Source organism: Hyla sarda, chromosome 4 (assembly GCF_029499605.1).
Source record: "Hyla sarda isolate aHylSar1 chromosome 4, aHylSar1.hap1, whole genome shotgun sequence".
Lineage (NCBI taxonomy): Eukaryota > Metazoa > Chordata > Amphibia > Anura > Hylidae > Hyla > Hyla sarda.
In genome coordinates, this window is record NC_079192.1 from 35628615 (window position 1) to 35650675 (window position 22061).

General features: G+C 44.0%; 1 protein-coding gene across 4 annotated transcripts in view; it reads left to right on the top strand.

Moving 5' to 3' along the window:
• LOC130367770 (beta-1,3-galactosyltransferase 2-like) overlaps positions 1-22061 on the top strand; it is a 52840-nt gene that overhangs the window by 25959 nt on the left and 4820 nt on the right. The window contains exon 1 of one of the 4 annotated variants that reach the window (XM_056570530.1): positions 18223-18304. The exons of the other annotated variants lie outside the window; for them this stretch is intronic. The gene's annotated coding sequence lies outside the window, so the exon portion shown is untranslated. Of the gene's footprint in view, positions 1-18222; positions 18305-22061 lie in introns of those variants that run through there. 4 annotated transcript variants of the gene reach the window in all.

Here is a 22061-nt window from a genome sequence, read left to right on the forward strand (position 1 = left end):
CCCCCCCCCCCCCCCCCCCATACGTCCCACCACCCCCACCCACCCGTCTGCGATCGGCGCAAATCGCAAGTGGATTCACACTTGCGATTTGCGCCGATTCCGGGTCATACGGGTCTATTGTGACCCGGTGACCCGAAATAGAAGGGGGATCGCGGTTGTCTAAGACACCCACGATCCCCCTGTAGGCATAGGAGTGAGGTGGCAGGGGTGCTACCCCTCCTATCCCTGCTATTGGTCTGCTATTGATCCTCAGAGGCGACGACCAATAGCAGACCAGGGGCGGGGGGGTTAACTTTCGTTTTCCCCGTCCTGCCCACCCACAATAGGCGGGGCAGAACGGGGAACCGAAGGGGACCGGGCGCCGACGTCCACTTACCCATCCGGAGGCTGCGGCGACGTTGATCGGCGGGCGGCGTCGCGTGCGTCTGAAGAGGACGGCTGCCGGGATCCTACGGAAGCCGGTAAGTAGATCTGGAGGGCTACGGTCTGAGACCGTGGTCTCTAACTGTAGCCCTCCAGATGTTGCAAAACTACAACTCCCAGCATGCCCAGACAGCTGTTTGGGCATGCTGGAATATGTAGTTTTGCAACAGCTGGAGGGCTGCAGTTTGAGACCACTATACAGTGGTCTCTAAACTATATCCCTCCAGATGTTGCAAAACTACAACTCCTAGCATGCTCACATAGCTGTTTGTTGTCTGGGCATGCTGGGAGTTGTAGTTTTGCAACATCTGGAGGTCCACAGTTTGGAGATCACTGTGCAGTGGTCTAAAAACTGTAGCTCTCCACATGTTGCAAAACTGCAATTCCCAGCATGCCCAGAAAGCAAACAGCTGTCTCGGCATGCTGGGAGTTGTAGTTGGGTACCTCCAGCTGTTGCATAACTACATCTCCCAGCATGCCCTTCGGCGATCAGTACATGCTGGGAGTTGTAGTTTTGCAACAGCTGGAGGCACACTGGTTGGAAAATATTGAGTTAGGTAACAGAACCTAACTGAAGGTTTTCCAACCAGTGTGCCTCCAGCTGTTGCAAAACTACAACTCCCAGCATGCACGGTCTATCAGTACATGCTGGGAGTTGTAGTTTTGAAACAGCTGGAGGTTTGCCCCCCCATGTGAACGTACAGGGTACATTCACATAGGCGGGTTTACAGTAAATTTCCTGCTTCAAGTTTGGGCTGCGGCAAATTTTTTGCCGTAGTGCAAACTCCTAGTGGGAAATTCACCGTAACCCGCCAGTGTGAATGTACCCTAAAAACACTACACTACACTAACACCTAATAATAAAGGGTAAAACACTACCTATACACCTCTTACACTGTCCCCCCCCAATAAACAATTTAAAACGTCTTGTACGGCAGGATTTCCAAAACTGAGCCTCCAGCTGTTGCAAAACAACAACTCCCAGCATTTCTGGACAGCCACTGACTGTCCAGGCATGCTGGGAGTTTAGCAACAGCTGGAGGCACCCTGTTTGGGAATCACTGGCGTAGAATACCCCTATGTCCACCCCTATGCAATCCCTAATTTAGTCCTCAAATGCGCATGGTGCTCTCTTACTTCGGAGCCCTGTCGTATTTCAAGGAAACAGTTTAGGGCCACATATGGGGTATCGCCGTACTCGGGAGAAATTACACTACAAATTTTGGGGGGCTTTTTTTTCCTTTTACCGCTTGTGAAAAGGAAAAGTTGGGGTCTACACCAGCATGTTAGTGTAAAAAAATAAAAAACTTTACACTAACATGCTGGTGTTGCCCCATACTTTTTATTTTCACAAGCGGTAAAAGGAAAAAAAGACACCAAAATTTGTAACGCAATTTCTCCTGAGTACAGAAATACCCCAGATGTGGGCGTAAAATGCTCTGCGGGCGCACAACAAGGCTCAGGAGTGAGAGCGCACCATGTACATTTGAGGCCTAAATTGGTTATTTGCACAGGGGTGGCTGATTTTACAGCAGTTCTGACAAACGCAAAAAAAAAAAAATACCCACATGTGACCCCATTTTGGAAACTACACCCCTCACCGAACGTGACAAGGGGTATAGTGAGCCTGAACACCCCACAGGTGTTTGACGAATTTTCATTAAAGTTGGATGGGAAAATGAAAAAAATTCTATTTTTTCACTAAAATGCTGGTGTTACCCTAAATTTTTCATTTTCACATCGGGAAATAGGAAAAAAGCCCCCCCAAATTTGTAACCCCATCTCTTCTGAGTAAGAACATACCCCATATGTGAATTTAAAGTCCTCTGCGGGCGAACTACAATGCCCAGAAGAGAAGGAGCGCCATTGGGATTTTGTAGAGAAAATTTGTCCGAAATTGAAGGCCACATGTGTTTACAAAGCCCCCATAGTGCCAGAACAATGGACCCCCGACACATGTGACCCCATTTTGGAAACTACACCCCTCACGTAATGTAATAAGGGGTACATTGAGAATTTACACCCCACATGTGTCTGACAGATTTTTGGAACAGTGGTCCGTAAAAATGAAAAATAAAATTTTTCATTTGCACAGCCCACTGTTCCAAAGATCTGTGGGGTGTAAATACTAACTGCACCCCTTATTAAATTCTGTGAGGGGTGTAGTTTCCAAAATGGGGTCACATGTGGGGGGTTCCACTGTTCTGGCACCACGGGGGGCTTTGTAAACGCACATGGCCCCTGACTACCATTCCAAACTAATTCTCTTTCCAAAAGCTCAATGGCGCTCCTCCTCTTCTGAGCATTGTAGTTCGCCAGCAGAGCATTTTACGTCCTAACATGGGGTATTTCCATACTCAGAAGAAATGGGGTTAAACATTTTGGGGGTAATTTTCTCCTATTACCCCTTGTAAAAATTTAAAATTTAGGGGAAAAACTGCATTTTAGTAAAAAAAAAATAAAAAAATTTTTTTTTTTTCATTTACACATCCGACTTTAACGAAAAGTCGTCAAACACCTGTGGGGTGTTAAGGCTGAATGGACCCCTTGTTGCGTGCCTTGAGGGGTCTAGTTTCCAAAATGGTATGCCATGTTGGGGTTTTCTGCTGTTCTGGCACCATAGGGGCTTCCTAAATGTGACATGCCCCCCCAAAAACCATTTCAGCAAAATTCCCTCTCCAAAATCCTATTGTCGCTCCTTCCCTTCTGAGCCCTCTAGTGCACCCGCCGAAAACTTGACATACACATATGAGGTATTTCCTTACTCGAGAGAAATTGGGTTACAAATTTTGGGGGGATTTTTCATCTATTACCCCTTGTAAAAATTCAAAAACTGGGTCTACAAGAACATGCGAGTTTAAAAAATGAAGATTTTGAATTTTCTCCTTCACTTTGCTGCTATTCCTGTGAAACACCTAAAGGGTTAACACACTTACTGAATGTCATTTTGAATACTTTGAGGGGTGCAGTTTTTATAATGGGGTCATTTGTGGGGTATTTCTAATATGAAGGCCCTTCAAATCCACTTCAAAACTGAACTGGTCCCTGAAAAATTCAGATTTTGAAAATTTTGTGAAAAATTGGAAAATTGCTGCTGAACTTTGAAGCCCTCTGATGTCTTCCAAAAGTAAAAACACGTCAATTTTATGATGCAAACATAAAGTAGACATATTGTTTATGTGAATCAATGTATAATTTATTTGGAATATCCATTTTCCTTACAAACAGTGAGCTTCAAAGTTAAAAAAAATTCAAAATTTTCAATTTTTTCATCAAATTTTGGAATTTTTCACCAAGAAATGATGCAAGTATCAACAAAACTATTTACCACTAACATAAAGTAGAATATGTCACGAAAAAACAGTCTCTGAATCAGTATGAAAGGTAAAAGCATCCCAGAGTTATTAATGCTTGAAGTGACAGTGGTCAGATGTTCAAAAAATGGCCGGGTCCTTAAGGTATATTTGGGCTGGGTCCTTAAGGGGTTAAGGACCAAGGGCATCCAGGTACGCCTTTGCTCCCTGGTACTTAAGGACCAAGGGCGTACCTGTACGCCCGTGGGAATTTCGGTCCCTGCCGCACGCCGGGCGGGGACCGGACCGGGGTAACTGCTGATATCTATCAGCAGGCACCCCGCGCAAATCCCCCCCCATGTCGGCGATCGGCCCAAATCGCAAGTGAATTCACACTTGCCACCTTGCACAATTCACACTCTGCCACCTCACTCCTATCTCTTCAGGGGGATTGTGGGTGCCTTAGACACCCGCCATCCCCCTTATATTCCGGGTCACCACTGTGGGGTATTAAGGCTCACTTTATTCCTTGTTACGTTCCTCAAGGGGTCTAGTTTCCAAAATGGTATGCCATGTTGTTTTTTTTGCTGTTCTAGCACCATAGGGGCTTCCTAAATGCGACATGCCCCCCGACCAAAATTTGCTCTCAAGAAGCCAAAAGACTCCGTCTCTTCTGAGCATTGTAGTTCGCCCGTAGTGCACTTCAGGTCAACTTATGGGGTACCTCCATACTCAGAAGAGATGGGGTTACAAATTTTGGAGGGTATTTTCTGCTATTAACCCTTGCAAAAATGTGAAATTTTGGGGGGGAAACACACATTTTAGTGAAAACATTTTTTTTTTTTTTTACATATGCAAAAGTCGTGAAACACCTGTGGGGTATTAAGGCTCACTTAATTCATTGTTACGTTCCTCAAGGGGTCTAGTTTCCAAAATGGTATGCCATGTGGGGGGTTTTTGCTTTTCTGGCACCATAGGGGCTTCCTAAATGCAAAATGCCCCCCAAAAACTATTTCAGAAAAACGTACTCTGCAAAATCCCCTTGTCGCTCCATCGCTTCTGAGCCCTCTACTGTGCCCGCCGAACACTTTACATAGACATATGAGATATGTGCTTACTCGAGAGAAATTGGGCTACAAATACAAGTATAAATGTTCTCCTTTTACCCCTTGTAAAAATTCAAAAATTGGGTCTACAAGAACATGCAAGTGTAAAAAATGAAGATTGTGAATTTTCTCCTTCACTTTGCTGCTATTCCTGTGAAACACCTAAAGGGTTAAAACGCTGATTGAATGCCATTTTGAATACTTTGGGGGGTGCAGTTTTTATAATGGGGTCTTTTATGGGGTATTTCTAATATGAAATAATTCAAATCCACTTCAAACCTGAACCGGTCCCTGAAAAATAGTGAGTTTGAAAATGTTGTGAAAAATTGGAAAAATGCTGCTGAACTTTGAAGCCCTCTGGTGTCTTCCAAAAGTAAAAACTTGTCAATTTTATCATGCAAACATAAAGTAGACATATTGTTTTTGTGAATAAAAAAAATTTATTTGGAATATCCATTTTTCTTACAAGCAGAGAGCTTCAAAGTTAGAAAAATTTAACATTTTCAATTTTTTCATCAAATTTGGGGATTTTCACCAAGAAAGGATGCAAGTTACCACAAAATTTTCCACCATGTTAAAGTAGAATATGTCACGAAAAAACAATCTTAGAATCAGAATGATAACTAAAAGCATTCCAGAGTTATTAATGTTTAAAGTGACAGTGGTCAGATGTTCAAAAAATGCTCTGGTCCTAAGGTGTAAAATGGCCTGGTCCTTAAGGGGTTAAACTTTATATACATTTATGAAACAGTAACTAACCTTGAAAATGATTGATACGCAAAAATATTGATTATTTGATAATACTGTCATGGTGGGAAAAATTCTAAATGGCTCCCATGCCCGCTCAGCATGATAAAATGTTTTCATAGACCCCCCCACCCCCTTTCCCCCATTTATACTCTGCGTCAGGAGCCATGATTGGTCGATTGCAGCATAGATTGACAGAGGGAAGGAAGCTCCTTCTGCTCTTCATCAAGGAGAACTGATGGTAGCCTTGGCAACTAGAGGTCTGACAATGGCCTCCGTTGTCATGGCTACAAAAGCCATTCAGACTCTGCCTGTCAAAGTAACACTGACAGGAATAGGCATAAAACAGTGCAGTACAGATGTGTGCTATATTGTTTTATATGTGCATAAAAAAAGTGTGAAAAAGCCCGTTATTACTCACTGGTAATTCTGTTTTCACAAGCCATGACGGCACCACCTGAGAGAGGGACTCTGTCCCTAGGGACAGGAAACCTTGGAGAATAAAAGGAAGTCCTCTCCTCTCCATCCTCAGTGAGTTACAGAGACCTAGAAGAGCCTTCCTACTTAGCAAGAACAGTCATGACAATAAACAATAACTGAACAAGGAAATATATATATATATATATATATAATTTATTTTTATTTTTTAAATGTTACACCCAAGTGATCTAAACACCTGTGATACACTATTTAGAAAAGGCAAAAAGGGTGGGAATGCAGTGGTGCTGTCATGACTCGTGAAAACAGAATTACCGGTGAGTAATTACTGGCTTTTCCCATCGCCATGACAGCACCACCTGAGAGAAAACCAGAGACCAAGATTAGGGTGGGATAACAGTTTGGAGAACCTTACGACCAAAGGATAAATCAGAATAGTTCCCCATATCCAACCTAAAGTGGCGAAAAAAAGGGTGGGAAAAGACCAGGTGGCCGCCTTACAGATTTGGTCTATCGAGGCCCCTCTCCTGTTGGCCCAAGAGGATGCAACTGCACGTGTAGAGTGAGCCTTGAGACCAACAGTAGGAGAAAGGCCAGAGGAGACACATGACAAACAAATAGCCTCCCTAATCCATCTAGCTATGGTGTCACTTCTAACACTATTACCCTTATTATGGCCACAGAATTGCACAAATGGTCTATTTGATTTCCTAAAATCTTAAGTTCTTTCCAGATAAGAAAGAACGCACCTCCTTACATCCAGCATATGAAAAGACTTTTCCCTATCGTCTGCTGGATTGCTACAAAATGAGGGCAAGACTATCTCCTGAGACAAATGAAAATTAGATACCACTTTTGGCAAAAAATGCTGGGTCAGTCCTAAGAACTATTCTATCATCTAGGATTCGAGTGTATGGCTCAAGGCAGGAAAAATTAGCTATTTCACCCACTCTACGAGCAGAGGTAACAGCCACCAGGAGAGCAGTCTTCAGAGTCAGGTGTCGGATGGAGATAGAGGAAACTGGCTCGAAGGGGTCACCACATAACATATTAAGAACTAAGGTTAAATCCCAAGAAGGAGTTTTAGGGAGTTTTGGAATCTGGAGCATTTTGGTTGCCTTAAAAAATCTCACAATCCATGGATGACTGGCTATAGATTGAGAGAACAGGGATCCTAAGGCTGATACTTGCACCTTGAGAGTGGCTAACTTAAGACCTTTTTCTAAACCTTTCTGAAGAAAATCAAGGATTGATGCAATATTGGGTTTGTTAAAGTCCACCAAGGATGGTTCTATAAAATTAAAGTAAGCCTTCCAGATCTTGAAGTATATTGCTGAGGTAACAGGCTTTCTACTCAGAATTACCCTTTCAAATTCCATGCAGTTAAGTGCAGACTGAGTATCTGGATGGAATACAGGACCCTGAAACAAAAGATCCGGCTGTTCCGGTAAGACGCAAGAGTCTGTTAATGACACCACCCGAAGGCAGGAAAACCAGGCCCTGCGGGGCCAGAATAGAGCTATGAGAATGACCCTCGCCCTGTCCTTCCAAATCTTTTTTAGAACTTGCGGTATTAATGCTAGTGGAGGGAAGGCGCAGCTCAGACTCCACTTCCAATACTGGGACAGTGCATCCACTGCGGTAGGATTCTCTGAGGGAGACCGGGAGAGAAACTGTGTTACTTGGTGATTCTCTCTGGTGGCAAACACATCTTTCTGAGCATAGCGCCACAGTACACAGATTTTTCTGAATATGTCCTTGTTTAGGCACCATTCTCCCTGATGGAGACAATGTCTGCTCAGATAGTTGGCCCTGGTGTTGAGGGAGCCCTTTAGATGAACTGCTGATATTGATGCTAGGTGTTTTCTGCATAGGAGAGGACCTGGGAAGAGAGAGACATTAGATGAGGGCTCTTAGTCGTACACTGTCTGTTTACAAGGACCACAGCAGTTGAATTATCTGTAAGAACGTCCAATATCTACGGAACGTCCAATATCTGAACTAAGCAGCAAAATCCCAGTAAGATCAATGAAAGGCCACTGCACCCTAGAGAGAATTTCCACAGGTTTCATAGTGTGAACCCGGCCTTATGGTCCTCTGACTGTGACCAGGACCCGAATAAGCTGATCTCCACCTTCTGATCACAGTCATAAGGTGTATGTGACATAAAAGGAACTGAACAAATGGAAAGAGGAAGGAATATGTGCATCTAAATAAATACACAAATAAGCACAGGATACCATAGTAGAACAATAGGCTGAGTTATCCCCATGGCACGCCTGCAAAGAAAACACAATACAGGTGCAGCCAAAATCTACTTAAAGGGGTACTCCGCCCCTAGACATCTTATCCCCTATCCAAAGGATACGGGATAAGATGTCAGTACGCCACGGTCCCGCTGCTGGGGACCCCGGGGATCGCTGCTGCAGCACCCCGCTATCATTACTGCGCAGAGCGAGATCGCTCTGCACGTAATGATGGGCAATACAGGGGCCGGAGCATCGTTAGGTCACGGCTCCGCCCCTCGTGACATCACGGCCCGCCCCCGTCAATACAAATCTATGGGAGGGGGCGTGGCGGTCGTCACGCCCCCTGCCATAGACTTGCATTAAGGGGACGGGCCGTGATGTCATGAGGGGTGGAGCCATGACATCACGCTGCTCCGGCCCCTGGATCGCCCATCATTACGCACAGATCGAACTCGCTCTGTGCTGTAATGATGGCGGGGTGCCGCAGCGGCGATCCCCGGGGTCCCCAGCAGCGGGACCGCGGCGATCTAACATCTTATCCCCTATCCTTTGGATAGGGGATGAGATGCCAGGGGCGGAGTACCCCTTTAAAGGGGTACTCGGGTGGAAAACCATTTTTTTCAACATCAACTGGTTCCAGAAAGGTAAACATATTTGTAAATGACTTCTATTAAAAATCTTAATCCTTACCGTACTTATCAGCTGCTGTATGCTCCACAGGAAGTTGAGTTGTTCTTTTCTGTCTGTCCATGTCAGGAACTTTCCAGAGCAGGAGAGGTTTGCTATGGGGATTTGCACCTACTCTGGACAGTTCCTGATCCGGACAGAGGTGTCAGCAGAGAGCACTGTGGTCAGACAGAAAAGAACAACTCAACTTCCTCTGTAGTATACAGCAGCTGATAAGTACTGGAAGGATTAAGAATTTTATACAGAAGTAATTTACAAATCTGTTTCTTTCTGGAGCTAGTTGATATGAAAAAATGACTTTATTTTTTATTTTTCATTCTTACTTATAAATGATGTGAGCCTTATTCCATGGGACAGTACGTCATGTTTTACCACTTAAAAGTTTATATTTTCTATTTTTCTTTTATTATTCCCAATATTTTATTTTTTATTTTTTTATCATATCACAACGGTCAGGCATCATTTCTTTTGACAATCATTTTGTTTAATGTTTTTTTGTTTTTATTTTTTTCCCAAATTCTTTTGTTTTATTTTTGATTATTATTTCAACGGTCAGCCATTGTTTCTTAAGTTTATTTTTCACTGTGTGAGTCTTATTGCGTGGGACAGTACATTATGTTTTACTACTTAACATTTTTAACTTTCTATTTTAGTTTTGTTTTTTCTTTATTTTTATCGCAACGGTCAGTCACCCTCTCTTTTAACAATCGTTTTGTTTGTTTATTTCTTGTTTTCTGCTGTAGATTTTATTGGTACATACAAAGTTAGGATCTCATTTTGTGGGATGGCGAAATAAAAAAACGAATATATTAGATTTATTTTACACTGAAGAAATGTAGAGCTTACACTTAGATAAGTGAATTAAAATACAATTTTATTGAATATATTTAAAATAACATCAAGATATTACAGACAGGATTTGCCAATAAATACAATTGAAGTGTGAGGTTCAGTACTGTTGTAACTGTATGCACTCCATGCATATAAAGTTGTTGTATCTAATGGCGTGGAGGTCGGATGTCTCTCACTCTCACGAGGTAACCTACTCCCTCTCTTTTGGATCCGCTTTCTGCCTTCCCCTTTCCTATCCTCCTCTCTACTCTCTGACCTTATTGTCCCCCCCCTCCCATTCTCCTCCCTGCCTTCGCTTCTCTCAACTCCCCCCCCCCCCCCTCCACTATCCTCTTCCTCACGTCTTCTTTTCTCCCCTTTTCCCTTTCACCCCCATTCCCTATCTTGGTTATTTACCAGTTCAGTTTTGTTATGTTTTTACATTGCCTCAGTTGCTTACATATTGCTGGTGGATCGATTTTAATGTAACTACTGCCCTAGTAGTATCCGATGCTACGTCTCTACTCCTTTCTATCTACCTGCAATACTATAACAGATTTGACTTCCACCATTTTGACAAATGCCGATGTGGTGGCCACGGGTGAGGTCCGCAGCCACCGCTACGCTGGGGTTAGCTACTTGGTTCTTGGGGGTATTAACCCAGGATCAGATGGTATTAACCCTTAATGTCACGTGACTCCACTGTAGTCTTGGTATCTCCCGGGGTACTACAGGTCCGGGGAACTCTGTCTCCCCACTGGCTGGCAAGGAAAGAATTGACTCCACACTAGGTTGCAGTTTAACGGAGGCTTTACTAACTTGAAGATAGGTGGTACAATCTTCACAGCGCTCAACCAAAGTCTCCCAAAGGGTTAACAGACAGTCTCTAGAGGACCACACAGCTTGTAGTGCCTGGACTTGATATTGCATATATGCTTGGCTCTTACGGCTGGACTAGGAGTTTTAGCTCTGCGCTATATTAGGCTTGAGATTAAAGTCACTTACTGAAGTGTCGGTCGATTTATGGCTTTTCGCCGGAAGATAATGAATTGTCCTTTAGGAATTCTCTGATCTAGGCTGAAGTAAAGGTTTGATATTTCTCCACTCTGTACTCTGACTTGAAAATGAGTTGCTTTACTCTGAACTCAACTTCTCTCCTGAACTCCTTCACTCCACTCCACTCAGCTACTCTCCACACTTGAACTCTCCAGCACTCCTGACCCCTTCTGAACTCCAGAACTGATGACCCCTGAACTGTGCTCCTCAACTCCACTGAACTCCACCTAGACTGAACTACACAGGAAATGCCCCCCTTATGAGGGAAGGCTAAACTAAAGCCCATTGGCCAGGCAGCTGTGGACCATAGAGTTGTCTGTCTCTCCTTTGGGATTAACAATAAAGTTACATACAAGCAATAACATAATACCTTACACAAAAGTTTAGTCTAGCCCTCAGTCCTGCACTCTCACATACCCTGACTAAGCATGAGGTTGCTAGGTAACATACTTAAAGCTACAGATACCTAATAACAGATTATTAAGTTATAACAGTGCAAATGCATATTAGAAATGGTTGAGTCCCTGCAGGGGAGCCCACAGGACACTGGAGGTCTCAATCTGACAGGGCCTACAATACCTTGACACAATATAGCTGTACTGGGACACCACACCGACCCCTGTTTCTCTGAATATCTGATTATACTGGACATGGTCTTATTTGTCGTATTTTGTTTCTCATGTTTCCTGTAAGAAAAATTTCAATAAACCTTGAATTTGAAAAAATAAAATAAAGTTGTTGTATCTTAATAGGCTTGTGCAATTCGTTTCGGACATAATTCGTTTTTGGCTGGATTGTTCATATTTCGTACATTTGGATTGATCCGAATGTAGGAAATATTTACATCCGAATGAATCTTAATTAGTCACAAAAGGAATTGTACATCCCTACGAAATTGTGAAAAACGAATTTTATTTTTGTTGAAACAAAGTTCATTTTCATTTACAAGCAAGGGACCATTTTAGGTAGTACTACTACTCCCAGCATGAAACAGAATGTTCCATGCTGGGAGTAGTAGTACCTGTACTAATAGACATATCGCCCGATGCAATCGTCCATAATATAGCAGAGATGTGGAGCGGCTCTATACAGCGCACGCATCTCTGCACTATACTCTGGCCAGTGATGTGAATAGAACATCACTCATTCATATTTTCCGCCCAGAGTGGGGATTGGCCGGATGGTTGCAGCCAATCACACCTCTGAGGGAAATATGAATGAGTGAGTGGTCAGCCGGAGTATAGTGCAGAGATGCAAGCGCAGGAGAAAGCCGCTCCATCACTGCATTAGACAGGAGGATCACATTGGGTGTCAGTAGTGATACCTGCTGTGATGTGTTCTTACCTGCAGGTACTACTACTCTCAACATGGAGCACACTCTTCTCCATGCTGGGAGCTGTAGTACCTGCATTAATAGACTGATCACAGCGAGTGTAATTTCTGACACCTGTTGCGATCTGTCTATTAATGCAGGTACTACAGCTCCCAGCATGAAGAGTGTGCTCCATGTTGGGAGTAGTAGTACCTGCAGTTAAGGAAAGATCACAGCCGATGTCACTCCTGATACCCGCTGTGAGCCTCCTGTATAATGTATAGATGCGGCCGGCGCTCATCTATGGTCCCCTGCACTGACGTATATATACACGTATTCCTATTTCCCGCAGAGAGTTGTGATTGACTGGAACCATCTGGCCAATCACAGCTCTTTGCAGGAAATATACAGGAGGATCACAACGGGCGATCTGTCAATTAGTACAGGTACTACTACTCCCATCATGGAACAGTGTGTTCCATGCTGGGAGTAGTAGTACTACCTAAAAAAATAAAGGGAAAAAAAGTGAAAAACACACACACACACACACTACATTTTTATTATTGTCGGCTACATTTATACAGCCCTGCCCGCCCACATAAATGGATCCCTGTTTAAAAATTAATAAAAAATTTGTTATAAAAAAGATACATTTCGTTAGATACAATTTTTTCCTTCACTACTGAATCTTTTTTTTATTTTAGTTTTTTAATGGTACGCTACAAAATTTTATTAAAAAAGGAATCTCCATCTCCAATAACCTTAAAAACGAAAACTAAAATAAAATTAACGAAATGTATAACGAATAGATCCGAAATAACGGATTCATCCGAAAGCCGAATAGTTTCCGAATAGAACCGAAAAAATATATACGAATGCACCCGAAATCAGAATAAAACAAATTACTGTATCCCGAAGGTTTAACAGAACCGAAAAAAATTTTACCTGAAAAAAACTGAATGAAACAAAACAAAATTTTTTGGTTGTGCACATGTCTATATCTAAATAGAATACAAAAGTGTCCTATGCAATGTAATAATACTGTGTGAGATTCCCTGAAATGTCAGAACTCGCACCTGAAAGTCTCAGTCAGGTATCTACACTGCCACAATACTATATAACCTAAAGTGCATATGCACATAAAGTGCAAACATCGTTCTCACCCATGTTTTGTGGGAACCACTTCACTCCACTACCCCAACAGCTGCCGTTCCGTTACCTTCCTCAGGGTACTGCACTCGTAATGCAAATGAAGTAATGTGATCAAACTTTTATAAGAACAATGATGTTGTGTTCATACATCCTTTGTTCTGACTGCACTAATCTCGAGTCACAATAGTGTAAATGTGGCTTCTTTTTGCTCCGGCTTTAAAAGGGGTAAAACTTTTTTTTATATATCAACTGGCTCCGGAAAAGTTAAACAGATTTGTAAATTACTTCAATTAAAAAATCTTAATCCTTCCAATAGTTAATAGCTTCTGAAGTTGAGTTGTTGTTTTCTGTCTAACTGCTTTCTGATGACTCACGTCCCGGTAGCTGTGCAGTTCCTATGGGGATATTCTCCCATCATGCACAGCTCCCGGGACATGACATCATCATTGAGCAGTTAGACAGAAAACTTCAGCAGCTGATAATTATTGGAAGGATTAACATTTTTTAATAGAAGTCATTTACAAATCTGTTTAACTTTCCGGAGCCAGTTGAGATATATATATATATATAAAAAAAAAGGTTTTGCCTGGAACACCCCTTTAAAATGTGCAGCAATTGTTGTGCATTTATTTTGCGTTTCACTCTTTTTGGAGGTGTGAATGGTGTCTGATCTGTAGGCACTGCTCCTTGCTGCAGCAGGAGTTTTGTAAATTGTCTGTTAACCCCTTTAACCACTTGACCCCTTAAGGACGCAGTGTTTTTCCCTTTTTGCATTTTCATTTTTTCCTAATCAACTTCTAAAAATCATAACGCTTTCAATTTTGCACATAAAAATTCCATATTATGGCTTATTTTTTGCGACACCAATTCTACTTTGCAGTGACATTAGTCATTTTACCCAAAAATCCACGGCGAAACGGAAAAAAAAATTCATTGTGCGACAAAATTGAAGAAAAAATTTAATTTTTCCGCTTACGGGCCGGTATGAGAGCTAATTTTTTGCACCGTGTTCTGAAGTTTTTATTGGTAACATTATTATATTGATCAAAATTATTGATCACTTTTTATTCATTTTTTCACTATATAAATTGTGATCAAAAATACGCTATTTTTTTGCGTGTACGCCATTGACCATGCGATTTAATTATATATTTTTATAGTTCAGACATTTCCGCATGCGGTGATACCACATATGTTTATTTTTATTTACACAGTTTGTTTTTTTTATGGGAAAAGGGGGGTGATTCAAACTTTAATTTTTTTTTTTTTACTTTTTTTTTTTTTTTGCAGTGCTATAGCTCCCATAGGAGACTATAACACTGCACACACTGATCTCTTATGCTGATGCATGGATCAGCGAGATAGGGGCTCGATTGCTCAAGCCTGTAGCTCAGGCTTAGAGCAATCAAACCCAGATCGGATGCTACGGAGCAAGGTAAGGGGACCTCCGCTCACGTCCTAGCTGATCGGGACATCGCGATTTTATCGCGATGTCCCGATCAGCCCGACTGAGCTGCCGGGAAGCGTTTACTTTCACTTTCAGACGCGGCGGTCAACTTTGATCGCCGCGTCTGAAGGGTTAATAGCGCACGGTACAATGATCAGTGCCACGCGCTGTTAGCCCAGGGTCCCGGCTATGAATAGCAGCCGGGACCGACCAGGTGTGATGCAGGGTCATGGTGTGACCCCGTTTTAAACACCGGGACCAGACGTAGGGCGTACAGGTACGCCCTACGTCCTTAACAGGTTGAAGACACAGGGCATATGGGTACGCCCTGGCTTCCTGGTAGTTAAGGACCCAGGGCGTACCTGTATGCCCGTGGGAATTCCGATCCCTGCCGGGTGGGGACCGAACAGGGATGCCTGCTGAAATCATTCAAAGGGGTCCTGAGTCCCCCCATGTAGGCGATCTTCACACCGGCGATCTGTGGCGATTATGGTCATACGGGTCTCCAGTGACCCGGAAAATAAGGGGGATAGGGAATGTCCAAGACACCCACGATCCCCCTGAAGGGATAGGAGTGAGGTGGCAGGGGTGCCACCCCTCCTATCCCTGCTATTGGTCATTCAGAAGCGAGGATCAAAATAGCAGATTGGAAGCGGGGGGGGGGGGGTTAACGTTCAGTTGCTCCGTTCTGCCCCCTCACAGTAGTCCGGGCAGAACGGGGAACCGGCGGTGACCGGCGCCAGAAGTCCACTTACCATCGGTGGAGGCGATGATCGGCGGGCGGCAATGACATGCGGCTGGCTCCCTGGTGCAGACTACGGAAGCCGTTGAGTTGCCTAGCAACATCTAGAGGGCTACAGTTTGAGACCACTATACAGTGGTCTCTAAACTGTAACCCTCAAGGTGTTGCAAAACTACAACTCTCAGCTTGCCCAGACAGCTGTTTGGGCATGCTGGGATTTGTAGTTTTGCAACATCTGGAGGGCCACAGTTTGGAGATCACTGTGCGGTGGTTTCTAAACCGTGGCCCTCTAAATCTTGCAAAACTACAACTCCCAGTATGCATGAACAGCAAACTGCTTTCTCGCCATGCTGGGAGTTGTAGTTGTGTACCTCCAGCTGTTGCATAACTACATCTCCCAGCATGCCCTTTTGTGATCAGTACATGCTAGGAGTTGTAGTTTTGCAACAGCTGGAGGCACACTGGTTGGAAAATACTGAGTTAGGTAACAGAACCTAACTGAAGGTTTTCCAACCAGTGCACCTCCAGCTGTTGCAAAAGTACAACTCCCAGCATGCACAGTCTGTCAATGCATGTTGGGAGTTGTAGTTTTGCAACAGCTGGAGGTTTGCCCCCCATGTGAATGTACAGGGTACATTCACACGGGCGGGTTTACAGTGAGTTTCCTGCTTCAAGTTTGAGCTGCGGCGCAGCGCAAACTCCTAGCGGGAAACTCACCGTAAACCCCCGCCTGTGTGAATGTACCCTAAAAACACTACACTAACACATAATAAAAGGTAAAACACTACATATACACCCCCTTACACTGTCTCCCTAAATAAAAATGAAAACGTATCATACGGCAGTGTTTCCAAAATGGAGCCTACAGCTATTGCAAAAGAACAACTCCCAGCATTTCCGGACAGCCACTGACTGTCCAGGCATGCTTGGAGTTAAGCAACAGCTGGAGGCACCCTGTTTGGAAATCACTTGCGTAGAATACCCCTATGTCCACCCCTATGCAATCCCTAACTTAATCCTCAAATGCGCATGGCGCTCTATCACTTCGGAGCCCTGTCGTATTTCAAGGAAACAGTTTAGGGCCACATATGGGATATTTACGTACTCGGGAGAAATTGCGTTACAAATTTTGGTGGGCTTTTTCTCCTTATACCCCTTATGAAAAGGAAAAGTTGGGGTCTACACCAGCCTGTTAGTGTAAAAAAATAAAAAATGTTACACTAACATGCTGGTGTTGTCCCATACTTTTTATTTTCACAAGAGGTAAAGGGGGGGGGGGAAAAAAAATTGTAACGCAATTTCTCCTGAGTACAGAAATACCCCATATGTTGGCGTTAAATGCTCTGTGGAGGCACAACAAGGATCAGGAGTGAGAGCGCACTATGTACATTTGAGGCCTAAATTGGTGATTTGCACAGGGGTGGCTGATTTTACAGCGGTTCTGATATTAACGCAAAAAAATTACTAAAATGCTGGTGCTATTTTTCATTTTCACAAGGGGAAATAGGAAAAAAAAAAAGCCCCCCAAAATTTGTAACCCCATTTATAGTAAGAACATATGCCATATGTGGATTTAAAGTGCTCTGCGGGCGAACTACAATGCTCAGAAGAGAAGGAGCGCCATTGGGCTTTTGGCGAGAAAATTTGTCCGGAATTGAAGGCCACGTGTGTTTACAAAGCCCCCATAGTGCCAGAACAATGGACCGCCCCCCACGTGACCCCATTTTGGAAACTATACCCCTCATGGAATGTTATAATGGGTACAGTGAGCATTTACGCCACACAGGTGTCTGACAGATTTTTGGAACAGTGGTCCGTGAAAATGAAAAATTAAATTTTTCATTTGCACAGCCCACTGTTCCAAAGACCTGTCAAATGCCAGTGATGTGTAAATGCTCACTGCACACTTTATTAAATTCTGTGAGTGGTGTAATTTCCACAATGGGGTCACATGTGGGGGGGGGTCCACTCTTTTGGCACTACGGGGGGCTTTGTAAACGCACATGGCCCTCGACTTCTATTCCAACCAAATTCTGTCTCCAAAAGCTCAATGGCACTCCTTCCCTTCTGAGCTTTGTAGTGCACCCGCAGAGCACTATGTCCACACATTGGGGTTACAAATTATGGGGGGCATTTTCTCCTAATACCCCTTGTAAAAATGTAAAATTTGGGGAATAAACTGCATTTTAGTTAAATTTTTTACATTTTTATTTATGCATCCAACTTTAACGAAAAGTTGTCAAACACCTGTGGGGTGTTAAGGCTCACTGTACCCCTTATTACATTCCTTAAGGGGTCCCCCCATGTTCTAATAGCTGTTTTAACCCGTTATAGCCCATTATTAATAACGGACGTTATTTTGTGACGGAAGATAGTAACGGAAGAAATAGTGCATGCACTATTTCTCCCGTCCATTCATCCGTCACAAAATAACGGCCGTTATTAATAATGGGCTATAACGGGTTAAAACGGCTATTAGAAAAATCCCAGAGACTACAATGGGATTTTCTAACGGCCGTTTGTGATTTTGTAACTGCCATTTTACAGCTGATTTTCAGACAGAAATTTTTTGAAAAATCGGAAAATTGCTGCTGAATTTTGAAGCCCTCTCATTTTTCTTTCTTCTTCTATGTATTGCATACAGATACCTGCTTTACGTGTAGAACCGCTTTGGAATCTTGCATCTGCCACATTCCACCCCCTATTGTTATAGAGACATTCCATTCCATCCTATCCATCTGATCATTTTGCTAGCAGGGCCGGTTTTCTTTTCTTCCATTGATTGTTTATATGCTACAGACCGTTCATCAGTCAGACTAAGGTATTCAGCGAGTTAAAGGAGATCTATCGAATATACAAGAAAAGTAAGGTTACTCGCAAGTTTCATGCAATATGGGGCCCCTGGGTGCGTGAGTTCAGGCTGGGATTGGACGACTCTTAAGGGGTGCCCTTTCCCATTGTTGGGGGGCTTTGCTTGTTCTAAAGATGCTCACCTTCACTCCATGCTCTAGTTGGTTATTGTAGGTTGTGCTCTGTATTGTGAAATGTCTCACTGTGTGTGTTGTGTAAGTCCGATGTATCTGTTAGCCCTGCGCTCGGATGTGTTGTTTTGCTGTTTTTTCTTTTTCTCTGTGCGTTGTCTGGGACGCCTTTTGAGGCTTTTCTTGCTCATGTGAAGGAATGACTAAGATGGACTCAACTTTCTGGTGGACTTGGCATTGTTTTGTTTAGGGAAGGGGGGTGGGGGAGAAGGGGAGGGGTATGTTGGGGTGTGGGGGAGGAGGGTGGTGATGTGGGTGACTGTTGTTTTATTATTTGCATAAAATTTCAATAAAAATATCTGATTAAAAATAAATAAATAAAGAGATGGGTCATGTCCATAAACTTATCGCCCTGTCTCCGAGAATGGGGTGTGTCGACCCCCGCATGAAGTGGCGGCCAACTCGTCCCCTACATAAATCTCTAAGGGAGAGGTGTTCAGCTATCTCCAACAGACATATATGGAGAACCTGGTAATTGGTTCTGACCCCCAAAATTTCACCAAAAATAGGAAAAAGTGAGGATTAAAGAAAAATAAATAGATAACTAATGCACATAAAGCAAATCCTTATATATAAAAGTAATAAAGATCTGCTGGAGCTGTAATCACTGTCTATGTAGAGGACAGGAGCTTCTTCAGGGTCCTGTACAGTACACAGTGGGGGAGATTTATTAATTTTGCCTGTTGACAGTTTCTTTTTTACCCTTTTTTTTTCACTTTGATTTTTGTGGACGTGCACCAAATTGATCATTTGGTGCACGTTGTTGGTAATTTTGGCACAAATGTTGAAATCAGCTGTTCACAGCGCCATTTACACATAACTTACAGCCATAGAGGATATTTACCCTGTAGAGCAACCATTTCGGAGTCCCCCCTGCAGTATATCAGCAAGCTACTCCAGTTATTTTCTTTTGTGGGGTTTATAGACACCATGCGAAATGGATTTTATTTTTAACTTGAGTGTTTTTTTGTTTTTTTTTTTTGTTACCATTAGTGTCTACCATTCCTGAACCTGTGTGGCCATGTCCAATGCTGGCTCAACGGAGGGTGAAGGTTCCTCAGAGACAACTATGTCGCAGGATAGTATTGAGCAGCCCCGGAGGTGTCTCTGCTTTCACCCAAAAACATTTTTTCATGTATTTTGATGCCTTTACATTTTCTGACATTGCTATGTGTGTTTTCCATGTATAAAATTTCTTGGCGGGGAATTGTGCCCAAAAAAAAAACCCCTAAGGGTGCAAAATTGCATTAAAGATCGATTGGCGCAAATGATGAGTTACTGACCAAAGTAAAAATCACACACAGGACCGTGTGATTTTGAGAAAGTTTTAAAAATGACAGTGGAGAGAATGCGCCAAAGAATTGTGACAGTTACAGAATAAATACCCCCAATGTCCTAAAAAAGTAACCTAGAGCCACCCTCACTTGAAACAGCTAACCCTGGCACAGATAAAGAGTACAGAACATGTAATACCTCCCTGTACTGTAGGGGGCGCAACCAGACAGGAATTCAGTGCATGCACTTCAGTAATACAGGGGTTTTATCAGTAAAATGTCCATTCTAATTGGTCAGATCTTCCAACCATTGACACATTGCACAGATCCGGACTGTCTGTGGCATTGTATCGGGAGTCTGGTTTTCAGATACAATGAGGCCATTGTAAGATGAGGTATTATGAAAACATGACCTTTTTCTTAGACATATCTGGAATGTATTTATGAATTCTTACCGGTTTACATATGTCTTAGCCTGCACGTTTTTGTGAAAAAAAAGTATGTAAAGGGTTAACCTGGGACTACTCAGAATTTTCCATGTGGTCATGTGACCCTTATTTAGGCAGAGTTAGTGTATTTTTTTTCTTTTTAGTATGAAAGGGGTGGCATTTCCTACCTCACTGTCTGTAACGCGGAGGAGCTTCTGGGGTGAGCTGATCATAATGTTATGGGTCTTAGAGAGTTGGGAGGAAGAAAACGTAAGTAAGGAGGACGGGGGGGGGTGCGTGTTTTGGGTCGCGATGGGTGTTTACTGGCAATTGGAATATTTTGGGCACAAGATGAAGTCTTACAAAAAGCAGGTAGGTGCAAACCCATTGTCACCTTTACTAGAATAAGGGTCTATTCACACGGGCAGAATTCCGCCTGAAATGAAAGCCCAATACACTTCTATGGGTTTCTGCACTCCCATTGATGGAATTCCACTAGCGGAAATTCCGAAGTGTCAACGGGAGTGTGGAAACCCATAGAAGTTTATTGGGCTTTCATTTCAGGAGTAATTCTGCCATTTGAATAGACCCTTAAGAACATCAGGTATATTTTGGTAATGGGGAGATTACCTCAACCCTCCAGGGGAACTCAGAGATGGACATTGTAATTATTCCACTTGAAGCATCTTCTTAGGGCAGTGTTTCCCAACCAGCGTGCCTCCAGCTGTTGCAAAACTACAACTCCCAGCAGGGAGCTGTAGGCACCCTGGTTGGGGAAAACTGCCTTAGGGGGGCAATAAAATAAAGGTAAAGGACTTTATTACTTGTAAAACTCAGTTTGATGTCTGCGCTGTCATCTGTTACTGTGGACATTCTTATATTGGAGAAACCCTCTGTCGTCGTCTTCCTCCACCGGGACCCCCCTCTGTCGTCGTCTTCCTCCACCGGGACCCCCCTTTGTCGTCATCTTCCTCCACCGGGACCCCCCCCCCCCCCCTCTGTCGTCGTCTTCCTCCACCGGGACCCCCCCCCCCCTCTGTCGTTGTCTTCCTCCACCGGGACCCCCCCTCTGTTGTCGTCTTCCTCCACCGGGTCCCCCCCTCCCTGTCGTCGTCTTCCTCCACCGGGACCCCCCCCCCTGTTGTCGTCTTCCTCCACCGGGACCCCCCCTCTGTCGTTGTCTTCCTCCACCGGGACCCCCCTCTGTCGTTGTCTTCCTCCACCGAGACACCCCCCCTGTCGTCGTCCTCCTCCACCGGGACCCCCCCCCCCCCCTCTGTCGTCGTCCTCCTCCACTGGGGCCCCCCCCCCTCTGTCGTCGTCCTCCTCCACCGGGACCCCCCCCCTCTGTCGTCGTCCTCCTCCACCGGGACCCCCCCCCTCTGTCGTCGTCCTCCTCCACCGGGACCCCCTCTCTGTCGTCGTCCTCCTCCTCCACCGGGACCCCCTCTCTGTCGTCGTCCTCCTCCTCCACCGGGACCCCCTCTCTGTCGTCGTCCTCCTCCTCCACCGGGACCCCCTCTCTGTCGTCGTCCTCCTCCACCGGGACCCCCTCTCTGTCGTCGTCCTCCTCCACCGGGACCCCCTCTCTGTCGTCGTCCTCCTCCACCGGGACCCCCCCCCCTCTGTCGTCCTCCTCCTCCACCGGGATTTATACCACCCACAACCTGAGGACAGGTGTGGTGCTGCTTTTCTTATTCTTCATAACCTCCTTTAATAGGTTTATTCTAGAACATTAGATAATAAATGCTCCCGAGAGACTAAATCCAGGAATGCTGGGAGCAGAAGTAGACGGGTTGCTGAAATCGTGATCTTACCTAGGGCCTACAGCTTAA